The 24,918-nt window shown below is 40.0% G+C and overlaps 1 protein-coding gene and 1 non-coding gene across 2 annotated transcripts in view; both read right to left on the bottom strand.

The window, feature by feature from the left end:
* The window catches only part of LOC124545900 (pro-neuregulin-3, membrane-bound isoform-like), a 382,922-nt gene that overhangs the window by 35,027 nt on the left and 322,977 nt on the right, over positions 1–24,918 (bottom strand). The window lies entirely within an intron of this gene.
* On the bottom strand, positions 18,293–18,367 carry Trnas-cga. The gene has a single exon. It is a non-coding gene; the product is annotated as a tRNA-Ser (tRNA).

The raw sequence follows: 24,918 nt of genomic DNA, 5'->3' as shown, positions 1-24,918 counted from the left end.
GCTATGCTCCAGACTGAACGTTGAAAGGCATAATCAGTCTTAAATAATGATGATGATGATGATGATGATGATGATGATGATGATTATTATTTTTTTTAATTGCGACTTACCATAAGTGCTGTACTTTGAGTAGCAATCTACCCTTTTCAAACTATTCATTTAAATTATCCCTTTCCCAAAGAAACAAGTAACAGAGAAAACTAAAACATACAACAATGCGATAAAATACTTGGTAGTTGTGAGGAGTGTTAATTTTCCTGCACCACAATGAATAAATTTTGGGGAATTTTTGAACTTAATTTTGACTGAATGATTAAAATTTTGGTATTCTTTGCTGTGTTATCATTATGTAGGTACCATCCAACTATTTGTTCATTTTGGATTGGCAGAAGTTGGTTTTGTGCCAGGTAATCTGTTACAAGCACTCAGCAAGCACAGGGGAGATACATGTAGGCAATTACTTCAAAAGATAGGAAACAAACAAATGAAGCCTAAGGTCTTTGCAGGATTCCAAGATATAAGAAAAGGCAAAAATGAGAACTCAAAGGACTGTGAACAGATGACATTAGAAAACATCCAGGGGTAACATGGACGCATATCACTCAAGATTTTAATGCATAGGTAAACCTAGAGTAGATCTTTATCCAACAGTGGATTTCAAAATGCTGATCTACTTCTATAGTCTCTGTATCATGGTGGAGTGCATGGCAAAGGATATTATTTTATTGTACCATATATTAACCCTCGAGCAGGTATGCCTATGTATAAAGTGCGCCACTTGTACCATTCCATTGTTATTTTACAGTTGCAAATCTAAACCTATTCCTTCAGTACTGCTTCAGCTAACACAGTGCTAAATGTTTCTGTCATATGTCCAAGTGAGTGGCAGTAATAGAAAATAAACTATGAGCTAGGTGGGAAAAAATTTACAATCTGTGCAAGAAAATGAGCCAGATTCTGAGCTAGCAGCATAATACTCCAATGAGGCACTTGTCTATGTGCTAATTAGCAATTGAGCAAGTGGTTGGTAGGGATCTGATGCATCTGTACTGCTTAATGCTTTGAATGGGACATTACTGTAGAGTAACACTTGTACTTTGGAACAGATTGGTTATAATGATATTTTATTTTATTATTGTTTTACTATATAGTAACTTAGATAACATAGTGTAAGTTTATTTTATAGTGGTTTAATTAAACTAAGGTTAAACTCTAATTTTTCCCATATATTTTTACCCTCATAATATAAAGACACTGCACACTCGTGTTACAAAAAAGTGGCATGCCCATTTGAGGGTTAAGTTTTCCTCTCATTCCATTCTTGTATGAAGCATGGGAAGAACAGTGACCTGGACATTTCTGTGTGAGCTGTTGTTTACCTAATTTGATCTGCACTCTGTCTGCGGGCTAGATTTGAAAGGAGGCTGAAGAATGTTCATGATCTCTGTCTTGAAAAAAATGTGTCTTCTGTTATATGGATAGATTCTAGTGAGATGTATGGTGTGATTCACAAGTGTCCACGAGTGAAGAAGACTTTTCAAAATTTTTGTTGCCCTCTCATGGCACTCAAGCAAGCTTGTCACAATTTGCACTGTCCTTCTTGCAAAAGTGCCGTGTCTTGGTCAGTTCTGTGATTGTCGAGTAATATTAAAACAGGGCCATACAACTGTTTTGTATGAATCTCTTTCATACATATTTAGCAGCTTCTCAGTATCTTACAAAAGAGCTTTATAACTTCGCACTTTGTTGTCATTCTATTTCATATCGCTACAGACTGATGAAGTGGATCCTTGATTTTACATTATTTGATTTCACATTGTTCATGATTCTACACCACAAATTTGTAGTCCCTCTAAAAAGCCCATGAGATCAATGCTAAAAATTCCTCAATCTTACATTCCTTGTAAGATTTACCTCAGTTCTTACTCAACATTTCACTTGACTTTGTCCTGTTTTCTTCCTGTCGACATTTGATGTGACGGAATGAGTTATAAGTGGCACAAAATACAGGTGGTTTGCACCACGGGTGGTTGCAGAGTTAAGGGAATATTGTAGGCTATTGTGGAGAGAGAAGATGTGGGAGAGCAAATGCTGATGTAATCCACTATCAGTGTTGCCAACACAACTTGCAACATTTAGCTTCACTGCACAATTATTACACAACTACTGCTAGGTTGCAGCAGTAATGGGAAAAATAGAGAGTCAACGAAAAGTGTTCTGGGCTGAGCTGATACATGACAAATGGGCCCCGCCACCACCTTTTCTTGTGCCACCTTTAACTTCAGTCTTATCTTTTTGCCTGTTCTTCTGATGTATTGTATTCAGCAACAATATCAATCATCAACTTTTCAGATTCAAACACTGAATCTTGAAGAATATGCTTGGTGATAGTTAAGGAAATGTCACCCATTTCTGGCTAGTGAACTATTATAGGCTGGCGACTTGTTAAGTCACCCAAGAGCCAGCACAGCCACCACACCACACTACCACATATGAAATGAGCTTGCCTACTGCATGTGTGGAGAGGAGGAGTAGCCGTTCAGTGACAGGAGTGCTGGTAGGGGTGAAAGTATTTTGTGAAGAGCTGAAAATACAACACCAAAAAAATTTTGCATCATCCTACTTCCCAAAACTCCTGAAGATAGATGTTGACTATAGATATTATATCACAGACACAGCCCCTTTGACTGTTCAGATATGTCACTAAACCCACCTAAAGGCGTAAACAACTATGTACGAGCAGCGCCTATTAGATGGAGGGGGCCCTACAGCCGATCAGTTCCAGTCATTCCAGCACGAGGAATGAACACGGCTTGTGTTGTCTGTAGTTCAATCATGCCTAGACAGTCAATACTGCAGTTCAATCATGTCTGCATTGTTCCTTTTGTGCAGGAAGGGCTCTCAACAAGTGCAGTGTCCAGGCATCTCAAAGTGAACCAAAGCGATGTTGTTCGGATATGGAGGAGATACAGAGAGACAGGAACTGTTGATGACATGCCTCACTCCAGCCGCCCAAGGGCTACTACTGCAGTGGAAAACTGCTACCTACGGATTATGGCTCGGAGGAACCCTGACAGCAATACCACCATGTTGAATAATGCTTTTCGTGCATTGTGTTACGACTCAAAGTGTACACAATAGGTTGCTTGATGCGCAACTTCACTCCTGATGTCTATGGTGAGATCCATCTTTGCAACCATGACACCATGCAGCGCAGTACACATGGGCCCAACAACATGCCGAATGGACCGCTCAGGATTGGCATCATGTTCTCTTCACCAATGACTGCTGCATATGCCTTCAACTAGACAATTGTTGGAGATGTGTTTGGAGACAACTAGGTCAGGCTGAACACCTTAGACACAGTCTACAGTGAGTGTGTCAAGGTGGAGGTTCCCTGCTGTTTTTGGGTGGCATTACGTGGGGCCAACGTATGCTGGTGGTCATGGAAGGCCCCGTAACAGCTGTACGATACATGAATGCCATCCTCCAACTGATAGTGCAATCATATCAGCAGCATATTGGCAAGGCATTCGTCTTCATGGATGGCAATTCATGCACCCATCATGCACATGTTGTGATTGGCTTCCTTCAGGATAATGACGTCACTCGACTAGAGTGGCCAGCGTGTTCTCCAGACATGAACCCTATCGAACATGCTTGGGATAGATTGAAAAGGGCTGTTTATGGACGATGTGACCCACCAACCATTCTGAGGGATCTATACCAAATCGCCATTGAGGAGTGGGACAATCTGGACCTACAGTGCTTTGATGAATTTGTATATAGTATGCCATGACAAATACAGGCATGCATCAATGCAATAGGATGTGCTACTGGGTATTATAGGTACCAGTGTGTACAGCAATCTGGACCACCGGCTCTAAAGGTCTTGCTGTATGGTGGTACAACATGCAATGTGTGGTTTTCAGCCGGCCATCGTGGCCGAGCGGTTCTAGGCGCTACAGTCTGGAACCGTGTGACCGCTACGGTCGCAGGTTCGAATCCTGCCTCGGGCATGGATGTGTGTGATGTCCTTAGGTTAGTTAGGTTTAAGTAGTTCTAAGTTCTAGGGGACTGATGACCACAGCAGCTAAGCCCCATAGTGCTCAGAGCCATTTTTTTGTGGTTTTCATGAGCAATTAAAAGGGCAGAAATGATGTTTATGTTGGTCTCTATTCCAGTTTTCTGTATAGGTCCCAGAACTCTCAAAACTGAGGTGAGGCAAAAATTTTTTTGATGTGTGTATACAGATGATGTGGTATGACATAGATTTCACATGAAACCAGAACAAGGTTTTTGCGATAGCACCTTTTGAAGACTTTCATGTTCAAATCTTTCATGATACAGTTGCAACAACTGCATAAGCTACCGATGTCAAAACTTTTCACCGCAGATCATAAAGATTGGCAGCAGAGATGGATGGTGTGATGTGAAACTGTAGCACCTGAGCTTTCTTTCAAAATCACATTTTACAGTGTACAGAAATTAACTGAGCTGACTTCTAATAAATTTGTAATGATAACTGGAGAATATAAACTCATTTTTTCACATCTCTGTTTCTCTCGTCAATCCTAAAATAACACTTTAACAGTGGTGAGGATATGGAGTGCAGCTCATGAGAAAAGCATTAAGCAATAACAGCAATAGTGACACTCTGTATCATTAAGCAGATGTCTGCATTTATGGTTATGGTTTAACCACTTAGCTGCTGTGATGCTTTTGGTTTGGTTCAACATGTTCATCAAGTTTTGCTTTTTCTGAGTGATCACAATGGATCCTCTCTCAAAAACGTGTGTTTTGGTTGTAGCATGTTGGAAAACAGCTTGGTTACCTTGTATCCACACACCAATTTCATTTTTTTACGAATTTTTACTTGCTGTTACACATCTCTCATTTTTTAAGAACTAATGAAATTGATTACCACAAATTATTGTGTAAACATTGTATTGTCCATTTAATTTCCTTCTTTAGACAGATTTTATACAAATTATTGAAGAGGATAGCAATTTTTAATTGTGTATGCCAATTACATGTGTTTTTGCTCATATTTTTGGGGGTTTTAACATTTTTCTTGACTGCACATTTCCCTCAATTTTGCATATTTTAAGGCTGGACTGCAGAAAAATGTAAAATAGGGATTTCACAGTATTGCCAAATTTATTTGTCTTGTACTTGTGAGAATATACCAACATTTACACATTTCTACATTTACATGTACATCTAAATGATTACTCTGTAATTTATACAATAAGTCTTGGTTTATAGAACTATTTTCAGGCTATTTCTTGATAATTTAGCTTTTGAATAGCCTGTGGGAAGAATGAACACCTAAACATTTCCATAAGAGCTCGGACTTCTCTTCTTACAATCGTCATTTCCCCATATTTAGGTGGTAATCAATAAAATATTTTCAGATTTGGAGAATTTCTGGAAAGATTTCACTGCAAAGAGAAACACCCCACTCACTTATCATTTCCATGACACTGTGTACCATTTTGTGATAATACAGTACAAACTGCCCTTCTTTGAAGTTTCTTGATGTCATCTGCCAATCCTTTCTGGTAAGGATCTCATACCATGCACCAATACTTAATCTTCTCATTGTTCTGCCAATAAAACACAGTCTTTGTTTTGCCTTACCCACAACATTTTCTATGTCATGGTTTCAGATTAAGCTGTTTGTATTTAATTGAACTGACTAACTTTAAATTTTTGTGATTTATCATGTAATTGCAATTTAAGAAATTTCTTTTTAGTATTCATGTGGAAGGTCTCACACTTTTATTGTTTACAGTATTGTGAAAAGGGAAGGTGCTATTCACCACATAGCAGAGATTCTGACTTGCAGATAGGCACAACAAAAAGACTGTCACAAATAAGGCATTCTTCAGTATCAGATGGCAAACATACACATACATACTCACGCAAACGTAGCTCACATACACGACTGCAGTCTGAGGCAACTGAGGTCACACTGCAAGCAGCAGCAGCAGTGCATGATGGGAGTGGAAACTGTGTGGGGGTAAGGAGGAGGCTGGGGTGTGTGGGGATGGGAGGGATTGCTGTTGGGGAGCGCAGAGGGACAAGGTGGAAAGAGGGTAGGGCAGCTATGTGCAGTCGGGAGGTTAGATGGAGGGAGCAGAGAGGGGGGGGGGGGGAGGGGGGGAGATGGGCAGGGGTGGGATAGTGGTGAAAAAGGAGAGAAGTAAAAAGAGCAACATTCAAATTAACCTTACATCCGCAGAAAGAACAACAGTCAACCATCTTCAAACTGATCCTGATCTTACAATTCTACCTGCGGATAAAGGCTACACCACTGTTATTTTGAACCGCAAGGATTTTCTGGCAGAAGGATTCCATCAGCTGTCAGATACATCCAAGTACAAAACCTTGCCACGCTGACCACATTCAAGAAATCCAGCAGGATCTCCAGTCACTCCTCAAATCCTTAGGCTCTTCCATGAACCTCTCCCTGGACTTCATCTCTCTTCTCACCCCTACCACTCCCCACACTCCTACCTTCTACATGCTTCCTAGAATCCATAACCCAACCATCCAGGACACCCCATTGTGGCCAGTTACTGTGGCCTCACTGAGAGAATCTCTGCTCTCATAGACCAACACCCGGAACCTACCCTTCTATAAAAAAGATACCAACCATTTCTTGCAACGACTCTCCACAGTTCCTGTCCCTTTACCACATGATGCCCTGCTTATCACTATTGATGCCACCTTCCACCATCGCTAATGCCCATGGCCTTACCAGTACTGAAAACTACCTTTGCAAATGCCCAACCAATTCCAAACCAACTACCTCCATGGTCGCCATGACCAACTATTTCCTGACCTGCAATTACTTCTCCTTTGAAGGCATTACAGGGCACCTACAAAAAAATCTGAGGTACGGCTATGGGCACCTGCATGGCACCATCCTATGCCAACCTATTTGTGGGCCATCTAGAGGAATCCTAAGCCCCTCAGCTGGTTCACATTCATTGATGACATCTTTGCGATCTGGATCGAGAGTGAGGACATGCTATCCACATTCCACCAGAACCTCAACAACTTCTCCATTTGCTTCACTTGGTTCTACTCAACCCAACAAGCCACCTTCCTAGATGTTGACCTTCTCCTCAAAAATGGCTACATCAGTACCTCCTTCCATATCAAACCTACTAACTATCAACAGTAGCTCCACTTTGACAGCTGCCATCCATTCCATACCAAGAAGTTCCTTTGATACAGCCTTGCTACCTGTGGTAATCACATCTGCAGTGACAAGCAGTCCTCTTGAAATATGTTGAGGGTCTCACTGAAGCCTTCAAAAACCATAGTTATCCTCCAAACCATGTACAAAAACAAATCTCCCATGCCTTATCTTTTCAGTCCCCCAGCACCTCACAAAGTCCCAGCATCCAGCCAAAGATGAGCATTCCCTTCATAACTCACTACCACCCAGGACTGGAGCAAATGAATTACATTCTTCACCGGGGCTTCGACTAAATCTCGTTGTGGCCTGAAATGAGACATGTCCTGTCAATTATCGTTCCCACCCCTCCCACAGTAGTATTCCACTGTCCACTGAACCTACACAATATACTTGTCCATCTCTACACCTTTGTGCTCCAATGGCAAAGACTACCAAATCCACCAGTTAGTCCCTCAACCATTAGGGGTAAAACCCAATGTGACTTGGAGCAAGTAAGGCTAGCAACCTGCTTCCCTGGTACTTTAAATATGATGCTGGCAACAATCAGAGCAAAATGCCTCGGAGTCCCGCCTCTAACTGACAAACCAGGGACTCCTAAGATACGACTTGGCAAACAAATGGTAATGAGATGGGGAGCTATTAATATTAATGGGGGCTACTCTGGGAAGAAGGTAGAGCTGGCAGAGGCTGCAAGTAAGATGGGGTTGGACGTTTTAGCTGTTAGTGACATTCGGGTAAGGGGTGAGAAAGAAGAGGAAGTGGGAGAATACAAGGTCTACCTGTCAGGAGTCAAAGCAGGAATAGCACAATGGGGTATAGGGCTTTACATCAGGAAAGAAATGGAACCCAGCGCAGTTGCAATAAGGTATGTAAACGAACAACTGATGTGGATAGATTTGACAGTGTCTAGCAAGGAAGTTAGGATTGTGTCAGTATATTTACATTGTGAAGGGTCAGATCAAGATAAGATGGATAGTTTTTATGATGCACTCAAGGATGTAGTTGTTAGAGTAAAGGACAAGGACAGTGTTCTGCTCATGGGTGATTTTAATGCCAGGTTTGGAAATCGAACAGAAGGGTATGAAAAGGTTATGGGTAAATTTGGAGAGGATATGGAGGCCAACAGGAACAGGAAACAGCTCTTGGATTTCTGTGCCAGTATGGGCTTGGTAATCACATACTCATTTTTTAAACATAAGAACATTCACCAGTATACTTGGGAAGGCAGGGGAACCAGATCTGTCAATGACTGTATAATAACAGATCAGGAATTCAGGAAGGTAGTGAGGGACACACGTGTATTCAAGGGATTCTTTGATGACACTGATCACTATTTAATCTGCAGTGAAATTGGTATTGTGAGGCTGAAAGTGCAGGAGGTCAGGTCCATATGTATGAGGATAAGAGTGGAGATACTTCGGGATAAGGAAATCAGGCACAAGTACGTAACAGTGATCTCAGAAAGGTACCAGTTAGTTGAATATAGTCAATTACAGTCATTGGGAAAGGAATGGACAAGGTACAGGGACACACTACTAGAAGTGGCTAAAGAATGTCTTGGAACAGTAGAGTGTAAAGGTAGGATGAAGCAAACAGCTTGGTGGAATGACACAGTTAAGGCAGCCTGTAAAAGGAAAAAGAAGGCATATCAAAAATGGCTACATATTAGAACTCATGTAGACAGAGAAAGTTATGTTGAAGAACGAAACAAAGCCAAACAGATAACTGAAGCATTCAAGAAGAAATCTTGGGAAGACTTTGGAAACAGGTTGGAAACTTTGGGTCAAGCTGCTGCAAAGCCTTTCTGGAGTGTAATTAGCAGTCTTCCAAAGGGAGGTAAGAAGGAAATGACAAGTATTTTGGACAGGTCAGGGAAACTGCTGGTTAATCCTGTTGATGCCTTGGGCAGATGGAGGGAATATTTTGAAGAGTTGCTCAATATACGTGAAAATACGATTGGTAATGTTTCAGATTTCGAGGTAGAATGGGATAGGAATGATGATAGAAATAGCATCACATTTGAGGAAGTGGAGAAAATGGTCTATAAATTGCAGTGCAATAAAGCAGCTGGGGTGGATGAAATTAAAGCGGAACTCATCAAATACAGTGGAATGTCAGGTCTTAAATGGCTACACAGTATAATTGAAATGGCATGGGAGTCGGCACAGGTTCCATCAGACTGGACAGAAGCAGTAATCACACCAATCTTTAAACATGGAAACAGAAAGGATTGTAACAACTACAGAGGTATCTCTTTAATCAGTGTTGTGGGTAAAATCTTCTCAGGTATTGTTGAAAGGAAAGTGCGAGTATTAATTGAGGAAAAATTGAATGAAAATCAGTGTGGGTTTAGGCCTCTTAGAGGTTGTCAGGACCAGATCTTTAGCTTACGGCAAATAATGGAGAAGTGTTATGAGCGGAACAGGGAATTGTATCTATGCTTTATAGATCTAGAAAAGGCATACGACTGGGTTCCTAGGAGGAAGTTATTGTCTGTTCTACGAGGTTATGGAATAGGAGGCAAACTTTTGCAAGCAATTAAAGGTCTTTACATAGATAGTCAGTCAGCAGTTAGAGTTGATGGAAAATTGAGTTCACGGTTTGGAGTAGTTTCAGGGGTAAGACGAGGCTGCAACCTGTCTCCACTGTTGTTCATATTATTTATGAATCATATGTTGAAAACAATAGACTGGCTGGGTGAGATTAAGATATGTGAACACAAAATAAGCAGTCTCGCATACGCGAATTACTTAGTTGTGATGGCAGATTCGATTGAAAGTTTGCAAAGTAATATTTCAGAGCTAGATCATAAATGTAAGGACTATGGTATGAAGATTAGCATCTCCAAAACGAAAGTAATGTCAATGGGAAAGAGATATAAACGGATTGATTGCCAAATAGGAGGAACAGGTGGACGGTTTCAAGTACTTAGGATGCATATTCTCACAGGATGACAACATAGTGAAAGAACTGGAAGCAAGTTGTAGCAAAGCTAATGCAGTGAGTGCTCAGCTATGACCTACTCTCTTCTGCAAGAAGGAAGTCAGTACCAAGACTAAGTTATCTGTGCACCGGTCAATTTTCCGACTAACTCTGTTGTATGGGAGTGGAAGCTGAGAGGATTCAGGTTACCTTATCAGTAAGGTTGAGGTTACGGATATGAAAGTAGCTAGGATGATTGCAGGTACTAGTAGATGGGAACAATGGCAGGAGGGTGTCCACAATGAGGAAATCAAAGAAAAACTGGGAATGAACTCTATAGATGTAGCAGTCAGGGTGGACAGGCTTAGATGGTGGGGTCATGTTACATGCATGGGAGAAGCAAGGTTACCCACGAGACTCATGGGTTCAGCAGCAGAGAGTAGGAGGAGTCAGGGTAGACCAAGGAGAAGGTACCTGGGTTCGGTTAAGAATGATTTTGAAGTAATAGGCTTAACATCAGAAGAGGCATCAATTTTAGCACTGAATAGGGGATTATTGAGGAATTTAATAAGGGGGAACTACGCTTCAGACTGAACGCTGAAAGGCATAATCAGTCTTAAATGATGATGATGATGATGATGATGATGATGATGATGATGATCCCTACGCAAACCCTGTTCCCAACCTTTATTTCAGGGCTCATACCCCTGTAATAGACCTAGATGCAAGACCTGTCCTACACATCATCCTCCCACCACCGCCTACTCCAGTCCTGTCACAAACATCACCTGTGCCATCAAAGGCAGGGCTACCTGTGAAACCAGTCATGTGATGTACAAGCTAAGCCGCAACCACTGTGCTGCATTCTATGTGGGCATGACAGCCAACAGGTTGTCTGTCTGCATGAATGGCCACTGACAAATTGTGGCCAATAAACAAGTGGACCACCCTGTTGCTGAGCATGCTGCCAAACATGACATCCTTCAATTCAATCACTTCTTCACAGCCTATGCCATATGGAGCCTTCCCACAAACAGCAGCTTTTCTGAATTGCGCAGTTGGGTACTTTCCCTGCAATATATCCTATGTTCCCATAACCCTCCCGGCCTCAACCTACATTAGTTATTGTCCCCTCCCATCCACCCCTTCTCTGTCACCATTCCAGCACTACACAGCCCTCATTCCTTCATTGCAAGCAGTCATTTTACTTGTCCCTTTTCCTGCTATCCCCCCCCCCTCTCTGCACCCACCGTCTAACTTCCCGACTGCACATAGCTGCCCTGCCCTCTTTACAATTTGTCTCTCTGCACTCCCTAACAGAACATCACTGTCCACTATGCCTACCCTACTATCCCTCCCCCTTCCCATCCCTGCCTCCTCCTTACCCCCACCCAACCGCCACTCCCATCATGCACAGGTGCTGCTGCTCACAGTGTGGCCTCAGTTGCCTCAGACTGCTCTCACGTGTGTGTGAGTTACATTTGCCTGAGTGTGTATGCGTGTGTTTGTTGTCTAATTCTGGAGAAGGCCTTACTGTCCAAAAGCTATTATTTGTGACAGTCTTTTTTTTGTATCTATCTGCGACGTAGCATCTCTGCTATATGATGAGTGGTAACATTCCTTTTCACAATATTGTTACATTCCATCCTGGATATTCCACTGATTGACTTTTATTGTTTAGAATCAGTTGCCACTTTCTGCCACTTGCCTAAATAATTTTTCAGTTATTTTTGAGATTCTGATGACTTTACTAGACATTGAACAACAGCATCATATACAAACAATGACATAGGGTTGCTCAGATTTTCTCTTAACTCAGTTACATAGATTAATAACAGCAAAGGATCTATAGTACTTCCTTGGGGAACCCCAGGTATCACTTCAATTTCACTAGATGGTTACCCATTAATTATTAAACACTGTGATGTTTCTGACAGGAAATCACAAACTCAGTCACACGACTCAGACACTACGCCATAGGCATGCTTGTGAGCAATCGTGTCAAAAGTATTCTGGAAACTAGAAATGTGTAATCAAATTGAGATGTCCTCTCAATATCACTCATTAGTTCATGTGTACAAAGAGCCAGTTGTGTTTCTCAAGAACAATGTTTTCTGTATCTGTGCTAGTTATGTGTCAATAGATCATTCTTTTAGATATTTCATAGTGCTGGAATACATGTTACATGATTCTACTACAAAGTTATGTCAGCAGAATGAGTCAATAATTCAATGGATTACATCTATTTTCTTTCTTGTGAATGATGTGACCTGTGCAGCTTTGCAGTCTTTAGGTGTGGGTATTTTGAGCAAGTGGTTGTATATGGCAGCTAAAACTGGGTCTACTTTGTCAGCACATTCTGAAAGGAATCTAAATGATAAGTCAGGATAGAAAGACTTACTTTTATTAAGTGACTTAAGTTGAACCAAGACTGTATACTTTTGAACTACCCATGTTAGCAGCTGTTCTTGATTTTAATTTTGGAATATTTACTGCATCATCTTTGATGAAAGAATTTCGAAAAACTCCATGTAGTGGTGCTGTCATTGTTAACATTACCATTCCTATGATGCATTGGAAATATTGACTGCGACTTGCTGCTGGTTTATCTTACATATGAACAGAACCTCTGCGGATTTTTTGCCAGATTTTGAGGCAGAGTTTCATTGTGGAAACTATTAAAACCAGGTCACATTGAAATGTGCACTAAGTTTGTAGCTTCTTTAAACCATCAACAGTCTTGGAGATTTTGTATTCTTTGAAATTTGGCATGCTTTTTCTTATAGCTTCTGCAGTAGTTTCCTGTATCATGGGGGATCTGTTCTATCTTTTATTACTTTACTTAATGTAAAACTCAAATACCATAAACACTATTTCTTTGAATTTAAGCTGTATTTGGTCAACACGTACATAGTTAGTATGGAAAGAATGGAGATTGTCTCTTGGGAAGGCATCAAGCAAATTTTTATCTGCTTTTTCAAAAGTTAATTTTCAACAAATTTGTATGTTACAATATTCAGTTCTGCTGTAATGACCATCTGGTCACTAATTCCTACTTCTGTCATGACACTCTATTTGCTTAGAATTGTTTGTCACTAAGAGGTAACGTGTCCTATCATAACCATTTGCACTTTGTGTGGGCTTCTGAACTCATTACTCAACACAATTTTCAGGAAAAGCATGTGGTGAAATGATGGACTCATTTTCAAAAGTTTGTATGTATTCAAGTACAAATCCAAAATGAAAAAGCTTTATACCAATGAAAAGCTGAAGCTTCAAAATTTTTGGCGGCAGTGGTGGGTGGGCTGTTATGGTTTCATTTCCATTTCACTGTCAGTTGTGAGTGAGATGGCGACTGTGTAGTACAAGGTTTTCTGCATTCTTTGCAGAAAGAACTGTAATGGGAATCATGAACCTGGACATTCTGGAACAATGGCTGTTCCCTCAAGGTATGGAAGATCCCCAGGACTTCATTTTCCAACAGGATGTAGCTCCACCCCATTGGCACTGTGATGTATGAGGCATTTTGAATGACTCCATTCCTCAGTGCTGGATCTGTTGCAGGTGACTTGAGGACCTGGCTCTGCTCTTCTGGCCACCACGTTCTTCTGGTTTCACACCCTGCGACAATTTCTTACGGGGTTATGTGAAAGAAGCTCTTTATGTTCCGCCTCTACCAACCACTCTGAATGATCTGAGGAACTGGATGACAGCTGCTGTGCACTCAGCAACAGCAGATACCTTTCGCGTGTGTGAGCAGAGTTTGGCTACTGCATCGATGTTTGCTGTGCAGCTAGCAGTGGCCACATTGAACATTTATAACATTTATTACATTTATAATTATTAAATAATGATTAAAAACTAATTTATCACATATTATTAAATTTAGTAAACTGATATCAAACATTATGAAAAAAACTTTGAAACTTCCTCTTTTCATTGGTAGAAAGCTTGTTCATTATGGATTTGTACTTGAATAGATATGAAGTTTTGAAAATGGGTCCATCATTTAAAATAACCCTGTATTTTATGCCTACCATTGACTTTAAACATGTATTTTTGATAACATATTGAGGGTAGATTTAAGTTAGCACCAACTGCAATTTTAAGTTGGGTATGTATTCATATGAGATTCAAATTTTCTTTGAAACTTTCAGTGATTGGGTGATAAGGTAAGGGAGCCAGTTAGTAATTTATTTCTTTTGTCAAGTATAACCTCTGTCCATACTGACTTACAACACCTATCTACTTCAGTTTTACTACAAGATAACCTGCTTTTGACAGCAACTAACACACCACAATCTACTGAATTTAGCCTATCCCTCCTGAACCTAGCTAGATCTGTGGCAAAAACTTTGGCTGAACTTACCCTCTGTCTTTAGTCAGCTTTCAGTACCTACAATGATTTCTGTTTCAGTGCTTTCTATGATGCTTGGAGGTCCAGCTCTTTCCCAACACAGCTGCAACAGTTCACCATAATAATAATGATGTTTCCTGTATTACCAATGCCCTGTGTTTGACCTGCTCTCTGTACCTGTTTTGGTACTTTTCCATGACCCTCTAACTTAAAAAATCTCATAGTTCAATCTACACAGCTCCCATTAGCCATGTAGGTGCTTCCTGTATGCAGAAGACCCCTGATCTCTTAAATAGCTCCCAACACCTTTCAAGCAAGACTGAATGTCTTTACCACTCCAGATAGCTGCTGGAAAACAGAGAAGTCCTTGTTTGATCCAAAGCAACACACATTGCTAGTGCCAACAGGAGCCATCACCTGCAACTGGCTACTCACTGTTCTCCTCATGGCATCTGGATGGACCCATTCCATATCTGGGTGCTTTTCCATTGTATATACATGGAGTGCATATTGGATTTGTTCCCCTCCTTCACAGCCACATCCCTAAACAGCACCATCACATGCCTAACATTGGAGCTCCTAATAACCAATAATCCCACCCTCTGTGAATACGCAGACCTTGCAGACTGAAAGGCTTCTTCTGATACAGAGTAAAATTGACTGCAGCTGGCTCAGAATCGTTATCAGCCATAGATAGTGCCTGAACCTCTTTGTCAGACAAAATGTGAGGCCTTTTGATTGGTCTCCCAGAAAGTCTGCTACACTTGGAAACTACCTACCATTCTACCATGTGTGAGGGGTTGACCACAATGTGGACAGTAACTGGGTCAACCACAGCATTGTAATAGTCAAGGGTCATGTATGTAGTGCTGCATGTCACTTGGATCTCCCACAGTAATACTCATTGGCAAAAGGCTTAAGCTTTGTGACTGAAGACAGCACCATCTAGAGCTGTGAGCAAAGGTGTTTCAGCTCAGGTTGCATTGGAATATAGCATTCACAGTCCCTATCCATGTCAAAGACAGTATACATTTATGCTACACAAGCACAAGAAATTAAAACTACAGAAGCACTTGAACTAAGTCAAATGAGTAACTTACTTGTACATAGAAACTCGTAATACAGTGAACAAACAATCAACAAGGGTGATGCTGCTTGTACAGAGGCGGGTGCCTTACTGAGCTCTCTGCAGTAGTTGCTGCCTACACAGATCAACTGGCAACAGTGCTACGTACTGTATAAAGCTACACTATACAATTAATAACTGTGGGTCTACTCCTTGTAAACACACAAATGCTCAAAAAATAAAAGATGAAATTGCAAAAGCACACAGACAAAGTCAAGTAATGTAAAGTATATAAATGTGTGTTTCTCCATATAAGAACTAGATGACAGTCTTTGGCCCAGGCAGATATTTTGTTGAGATGATTACTACAAATTTTACTGTATAGAACTTCTTCACAGATAACAGCATCGCCTGCAACATGCATTAGACGGCAAGTAACACAATGACGACAGTATCCTATCACCCTATTACATTCCCCTGGGCACACCATATAACACTTCATTGACTTTAAATGATTCTACATCTAGGATAATCTGCTGGGTCCAGCTGTCAAAGTTTTCCATCCAGTCACAAATATGGTTGGATATCATTTTAAGAATATATTTCTATAAAGAAAAATCTACTGACTCCAAATCAAATGGGTCTAGTATGTATCATGGATTTCTACTTCTGGTAACTGTAGGTCCTTTTTACTTGTCTTTGTTTAAAACTGTGTGACACATATATACTTTATCAACTAAAGTCTGTCAACTGAGTGTATATCAGTTACTCAGGTTTTTGTTTCAAATATGTATTTTGTATTTCAGAGCTAAAGCTCCATCATCACGATATCTACTATTCACTCAAGGTTTTTCGCCATTATGTGTAAAGTAGATACACCTGAGGGATGTTACTTAATTGTGTAAATAGAAGATTACAGTTTTTAAATAGCCCTCCAGTATCAGGGACACATTATTTATAGATTCAGAACAGGTGTGGACCATACCCTGTATAGTGAAGCAGCAGAACTCAATTTTTAATGTTCCCCCAATCTGAATTTATTTTTATTTTTGTGGTATCATTTGTTAATGTGATCCTCTATTTGCTTTGTTGAAGTATGATCCCACCCATGGAAGGATTGTGCATCATAATTGCAACATCTTCATGGTGTGAAATGAGTAAATTTTACAATTGTAGGACATTTTGAAGTAAAAAATATGGCAACATGTTCATCATTTTATGATTTCTTAAGACATCCACATCTTCACAGATATTCTGTAGGTCACACTTAAGTGCCTGGTAGAGAGTTCATCAAAGCACCTTCACAATAATTCTCTATCATTCCATTCTCAAACAGCACGCGGACCAAACAAACTCCTATATCTTTCTGTGCAAGCTCTGATTTCTGTTATTTTATTATAGTGATCATGTCCCCCTATATAGGTTGCCATCAAAAGCATATTTTCACATACAGAGGAGAAAGTTACTGATTGAAATTTCGTGACAAGATCTCATCACAGTGAGAAACACCCTTGTTTTAATGATGTCCACCCCACATCCTGTATCATGATCACTACACTCTCCTCCCTATTTCTCAATAATATAAAATGTGGTGTTCTGCTTTGAACTTTCTTGATGTACCCCATTAATCCTATCTGTTAAGGATCCCACACCATGCAGCAGTTCTCCAAAACAGAATGGACAAGTGCAGTGTAGGCAGTCTCTTTAGTAGATGTGTTGCATCTTCTAAGTGTTCTGCCTGTAAATCACAGTCTTTGTTTCACCTTTCCCACATTTTCTATGTGTTTGTTCCAATTTAAGTTGTTCGTAACTGTAATTCCTAGGTATTTAGTTGAATTTATGACCTATTTTGATTTATCATGTAACCAGAGTTTAATGGATTCCATTTAGCACTCATGTGGATGAACTCACACTTTTCAATATTTAGGGACAATTTTCATGCCATGCAGATATATTTTCTAAATAGACAATAAATGACAGCATCATCTACAAACAACCTAAGACGGCTGCTCAGATTGTCTCCTAAATCATTGATATAGATAGGGAACAGCAGAGGGCCTATAACACTACCTTGGGCAACACCAGAAATCACTTCTGTTTTACTCAATTACTTTCCATTAATTACAGTGCACTGTAACCTCTCTAACAGGAAATTATGGATCCAGTTGCATAACTGATACAGAAAGCCATAAGCACACAGTTTGATTATAAGCCACTTATGAGGTACAGTGTCAAAATCTAGAAATACAGAATCAGTTTGAAATCCCTTGTCAATAGCATTCAACACTTTGTGTGAGTAATGAGCTGGTTGTTTTACAAGAATGGTGTTTTCTAAATCCATGTTGACTGTGTGTCAATAGGACGTTCCCTTCAAGATAAGTCATAATGTTTGAACACTACAATATATGAAACTTCCTGGCAGATTAAAACTGTGTGCCCGACCGAGACTCGAACTCGGGACCTTTGCCTTTCGCGGGCAAGCGCTCTACCATCTGAGCTACCGAAGCACGACTCACGCCCGGTACTCACAGCTTTACTTCTGCCAGTACCTCGTCTCCTACCTTCCAAACTTTACAGAAGCTCTCCTGCGAACCTAGCAGAACTAGCACTCCTGAAAGAAAGGATATTGCGGAGACATAGCTTAGCCACAGCCTGGGGGATGTTTCCAGAATGAGATTTTCACTCTGCAGCGGAGTGTGCGCTGATATGAAACTTCCTGGCAGATTAAAACTGTGTGCCCGACCGAGACTCGAACTCGGGACCTTTGCCTTTCGAGGGCAAGCGCTCTACCATCTGAGCTACCGAAGCACGACTCACGCCCGGTACTCACAGCTTTACTTCTGCCAGTACCTCGTCTCCTACCTTCCAAACTTTACAGAAGCTCTCCTGCGAACCTGCAGAACTAGCACTCCTGAAAGAAAGGATATTGCGGAGACATGGCTTAGCCACAGCCTGGGGGATGTTTCCAGAATGAGATTTTCACTCTGCAGCGGAGTGTTACAAAATCCTGCTGCATATCAATGTTAATGATATGGGTCTATAATTAGTGGGATACTCCTACTGCCTCTCTTAAACATTGGTGTGACATGTGCAACTTTGCAGTCTTTGGGTACGGATCTTCCATTGAGCGAGCAGTTGTGTATGGTTGTCAAGTGTGGAGTTATTGCATCAGCATACTCTGAAACAAACATAATTGGTATACAGTCAGGACTGGAAGACTTTTACTAAGTGATTTAAGTTGCTTCACTACTCCAAGGACATCTACTTCTAAGTTACTCATGTTGGCAGCTGTTTTTATTAGAATTCTGAAATATTTACTTTGTCTTCTGTGGTGAAGGATTTTATGAAGGCTGTGTTTAGTAACCCTGCTTTACCAGCACTGCTGTCGATAATATTTCCATTGCTATCATGCAGAGAAGGCATTGCTTGTGTCTTGCCACTAGCAAACTTTACATATGACCAGGATCTCTTTGGGTTTTCTGCCAGGCTTCGTAACAAAGTTTTGTTGTGAAAACTACAGGGTCTGTTCAAAATTTTCTGGAACTTTGTCCACGAAATTTTTCTATGCTTACCTTTTACTCCTTCGAAACACTCTCCTCTACAACTGATACTCAGCTGCCATTGCCATTTCCAGTACCAGAAGCAGTCTTGGTATGCCTCTTGCTGGTTCACACAAAGCACTGCCTGTGAATTTTCTTTTATCTTGTCTCTCACTGTAAATCTTCATCCTTTCGGTGGGGTTTTCAACTTTGGATTCTCTTAAGGAACAGCTCATTCTCATTTGCACAATCCAAGAGCTGTTCACAGATTGCGAGGCAAAGGTCTTTCTGGGCTTGACTCATGAGCTGTGGGACGAACTTGGAGGCAACACAATGCATTCCAAGATGCTGTGACAGGATTTCATGACAAAATCTAACTGAAATGTTACATTCTTCTGCAATCTCTCAAACAGTCAGTCTTCAACTGGCACACCCAATTTTGTTGATGTTCCTGACATGAGAACTGTTGGTAGAGGAGTCCTGAATGAGAGTCATCTTTAACTTCCATCTGGCCATTTTTAAACTGTGTGAATTATTCATAACACCAAGTATGGCTTAAGCACTCATCTCCCTAGCCTTCCTGCATCATTTGGTGTGTCTCTCTAAAGGTTCTTGAGTTTGTGACAAAGCAAGCTGGGACAATTTTAATTCCTCTCTTGTTTTGCCATCTGCCTCCTTAAATTGGTTTTTTCAGTTTTTACAATTTGCTATTAACATACATGAATATAATATTTTTTTGTAAAAGAGGAAGGTTGGCCCTCAGTTCTAAAGGTCTTAACATCAGATCTCATTTTGTGCTCAGTTTTATGTATGTAATTGATTTTTCTAATTTATGTTGGTTATTCCTAGTTAGTATCTTTCATTATAGGGAGAAATCAATACCGTATTTACTCGAATCTAAGCCGCACTCGAATCTAAGCCGCACCTGAAAAATGAGACTCGAAATAAAGGAAAAAAAAAATTCTCGAATCTAAGCCGCACCTGAAATCTGAGACTCGAAATTCAAGGTGAGAAAAAAGTTTTAGGCCGCACCTCCAAATCGAAACAAAGTTGGTACATTGTAATATGAGACACAATTTAGGTCGAATGAATGACGATGCAGCTACAGTAGTTTGGTTCGAGTCGTAAGCTTAGCAGTTAAGCTTTACCAGGTAGCCATTGCTATGCGTCAGGTGCTCCATCCGTATTTATATGGGTACCCTTCCTTTTTCACGCGCTTCGTCTGGTTTGAATCGATTGCTTATTTTGCTTTGATCTGATAAGTGCCGTTTTCTTTGCTATAGGTGTTTACGTCACTCTAAGCTGAAAATGCATTACTGTACTGCGTCATGCATTGTTTGTCGCATTCCGATAGTTCGTGTTTACGGCCTGTTGCCGCTCGCGGCATGGCTTGCTTTTGTGCGCACTACCATCGCTTACAATAATAAAAAAGAGAGGAATTGTCTCATAACCGAAACAACGGCAAGAGACTGCTCTTTGTTGTTACTTACACTGCTGCTTTCTTTGATAATGATCAACAAGAACCAAATAATAGACTGCGTATGATAGAACATAGTTCTGAACGAGAGTTAGTCGAAAATTTTTCTCCGTTTGAAAATCTTTGTGGACGCTTCTTTAGTACATCAAATTCTGCACAGAAATTAGTCACCCTAGATTTAAAAATCTAGTCAGTTGCCGTACTTCATTTCTGACTGTGTCACTATTAGGCATAAGAATAATACGAATATAAACATGAAACGATACGTATATTCTTCCGCGTTTGCTGTTGTCTCACTCTAGTTTCATAGTTTATTAGGCAGACAGGATTTAAATGAGATAGCAGCAAACACGAAAGAATACATGGCAAAATGTTTATATTCGTATTATTCTTATAGTGAAGAGAATACTGCATCTAATTCACATTTCATCAGGTTCCTATTAGCAACCACCTCTTCTCACAGGTAGGAAAAAATTCAGAACGTAGAGTTGGCCATATTGACAAACATCCCAAACAGTCTTGCCAGTCGGATTTTCGTATTACATTGAAATTCTGCTACATTCGAAGATGAACAATACGGAATTTGTATTTACTTCGTTGAATAATGTATGAAAATGCAGTGGTCGAAACTTGGGGCGGAGAAAAAAGCTCGTCTTCCACCTTTATTTATTTATTTTTTATTTTTTTAAATTTATTTACTGACCCAGAGGTTTTGGCGCCAGTATTTATCTTTGTGCCTACAAAGCACGCCTGTGTAGCGCTACATATATTCGACGGCAGAAGTTAGCTGTGGCGGCACCTACCAGCATTTTTCAGAACTTCCGCTTGCTTTGCACTCGATTCTAAGCCGCAGGCGGTTTTTTGGATTACAAAAACCGGAAAAAAAGTGCGGCTTCGATTCGAGTAAATACGGTAACTGTTTCATAACTTAAATTCCATTATTGACATATAAACAAATATAAGTTCTGTAATAATTGTAAACATTTGGAAGACAAAATGCTAGTAATCTAAAAGTATCTATCTGGCTCTATTCAGAAACATGTTAGCAAAACCAGCCCTTGGTTAATTCCAAAGTAATTAACAGCTTTTGTCAAAAGTACTGTTTGCATAACTATATTTGTGGATTTCATGATTTAAGCAAATAATTTGGCCTAACTCTTGCAGTAGAAGAAACTGTTAAAAAGAACCAATTTTTCAATGTATTCAGTTAATTGAGTGAGTTAAGTTTTAATTGTAATTTCTGTAAATTTAACTTTAAACAATGTATACTTTCGGCACCTATTATTGTGATGATGTATAAGGGCCTGATTTTTGGTCATGAGACAGTCAGTTCATGGTCGAGTTTCCGATGAGTAACCTGTGCTGGTAAGAACAACAACAATGCTTCAATTTAACTGTGACATAAGTGTTAAACAATTAGGCCACATGTAAAAACCAATGACAGTGAGAGCTCCATATGTACCTGATTATTCTTCAAGAACTGTGAACTTTGTGGTTAGGTTTTACTGCTCTTAGTTGTTCAACAGTAAACTATCATAGCAGTGTGTGGAGTTTTGGCTGCAATTTTTTATGAGGCTTGTGGAAAGTTTTAACAATAGTGCACTGGCCATATAACTGTGTAATATTGGGGGGTTGTGCCAAGTGAAAATTAAAGTACTGTGAAATGCAGCTGTGCACCTGTCAGCTATATAATTTGCAGTAGTGTGTGTTGGAATCCACAACCCATTTTTCAGCCAATGTAGCAACACGGTACGTCAACACTGAGGACAACAACCAAAATAAATAAAGCAGGTGGGACCACCAGAATTTCATGCAAAATTTAATGCAGACACATTGCTTCTCTAACTCTTGCACCTCAAAATTCACAAACTGTGCAACACAACTTTCTACTCAATACAGCACTGAACAATAATAAACAGACATACAACAATTAAACTCCCAGCAGTTACACATTAAACACAGGCATGTGCAGGGATGCCTACCACATTTTGCTCCAACACACCAATGATGTGAAATTATGAATGTTTCGGAATTTTTTGAACAGACCTCATATTATAAGCATCTTGCGCTGAAGACCCCACTAAATTTTGAGCTTCAGTAAAAGATCACCAGTCTTGGAAATTTTGCATTTGTTTAAATTTGGTATGCTTTCTTTGTTGTTTCTGCAAAAATGTTCTAACACATTTTGTGTACCAAGGGGGATCAGCTCTGTTACTTGTTAATTTATTTTTTATAAATCTCCCAATTGCTGTTGATACTATTTCTTTGAATTCAAGCCACATCTGGTGAACACTGTTAGGTCCTTCACAAAAATTTTAGCTGAACTTATCTCTGGCTTTAGCCAGATATCAGTACCCATAACGACTTGAGCATCAGTGCTTTCTATTACTGCTTGGCACTCTGGTTCTTTCCCAGCACTGCTACATTTGTTTTACATATATATACAGTGATTTATAATCCACTATGATCTCTCTCTCTCTCTCTCTCTCTCTCTCTCTCCCTCCCCCCCCCCCTCCCCATCTGTTAAACACACACACACACACACACACACACACACACACACACATGCCATACTACATTCATTGTATGTTAAATTCTTTATATCTGTGGGTAAATGGTCAAAAATGTTTTGTACACCATATTAAGGCTGAGTGTGAGTAATGGGTAACATAAAATTTTCCTGATGTGTTTACACTGTAGCTGATGGTTTACAACTGACTTCATAAGGGAGTAAATTTACTGTGAGACTGTTGTCAGTATGCCCAAATGTTTAAAGGTCTGTCTAATAGAAGATTCAAGGGTGGATGGCAAATGTCATCCTTCTGTGTAAGAAACACTTTTCTTCCATATTGAAGTGATGCCTCAGAATACAATGCCAAAAGACATAAGTGAATGGAAGTGGGAAAAGTAAATCAATTTTTCAACTTTTTACTCTCAAAAATCTGATATTATCCATAACACAAAAAGTTGCAGATCTGACATTTAAGATAATCTGCAACATGTGTAACTTCCAGCTCAGGTTCCTATCAATGTAAACACCCAAAAATTTAAAATATTTTGTTTCATTTACTCTTGCGCATTATTTCTAATGGTGTCATCAGGTCTTGTACAATACTGAATTGCTTGTATTGTGTTTCATCTACATTCAGTGACTAACCATTCCCACCTCCCATGTCCACCCCTATTAATAATTTTCAGAAGCTGTTAGCCTCAAATATTTCCAGATATTTCTGAGATACTATAATTCTGTTATTATCCAGATGATTTTTGACAAAGTCCTCACTAAACTATGTATAGTCTCTTTTAATATCTATATTTATTTATTTATTTATCAGCTTATGAAGTACATCTATGGAGTAAGTCCAAGTACATATTTGCTTTGTCAGTTTTCCAATAAAATACATTACTTTTACTGAATCCAACTATAGTTTTGCTAAGATAACTAATAAATTTTAGCCACAACATTTCTGAAAATTAACATCATAGTAACAAAACTTTAGATACTGTAAACTGAATTAATATTATTAATTACAGAGGTATCTGTGTGGCTGCCCCTATTACACTTCAGTAACTACTGACAGTACGTTTGAGCCAGTATGCCTTGGCTGTTGGGACATGGGCCAATCTTCCAGAGAGGTCTGTACAAGTACACCAGGTGGGATTGGTTGTCACTGGGAAATCAAATGTTAGATGAGTGGTGGAGTCACTCAGAGAAATAGCAGGTGGGTCAGAAAAGGAGGCCAGTGTCCAAGCTGCTTGCAAGGGGGGCCTTATCCAAGATGTGGAGGAGGTTCTGCTGGCAGCAACTGAGCATACTGGGTGCACCCAGCTGCAAATCATGACTCATGTTGGCATAAATGACTCCTACTGCCTGGGTTCAGGGGTGATCTTCAGTTTCTACAGACAGCTGGCTGATTTGGTAATGACAGCCAGCTTTGCTGTGGGGTGGATGCAGAGCTATCATTTTGTTGCATCATTCCCAGAACTGATCACAATCCTCTGGTTTGGAGCTAAGTGGAGGTCTTAAACTAGGGGCTCAGGTGATTCTGTGATGACCCTGAATGCAGATTTCTTGACCTCCAATATCAGGTGGGAAAATTTAAGATTCCTTGTAATAGGTCAGGCATGCTCTAAATTCAGGAGGTTGCTACCAGGATAGCAGAGTACATGTGGTGTGCACATGTGGTCTTTTTAGATTAGATAAATCTGTTCACAGGCCCAAAAACTCACATTTTGAATCCAGACAGGGTAGCATTCATCGTACCAGAGAATGAAAATGTTAATGTAGTATTAGTTAACTGCAGGAGTGTCTATGAAAAGGTCGCAGAATCAGTCTCACTTATA

This window comes from Schistocerca americana, chromosome 8 (genome assembly GCF_021461395.2).
Source record: "Schistocerca americana isolate TAMUIC-IGC-003095 chromosome 8, iqSchAmer2.1, whole genome shotgun sequence".
NCBI lineage: Eukaryota > Metazoa > Arthropoda > Insecta > Orthoptera > Acrididae > Schistocerca > Schistocerca americana.
Note: the sequence above shows the minus strand (reverse complement) of the source record. Positions and strands in the feature narration are given on the sequence as shown.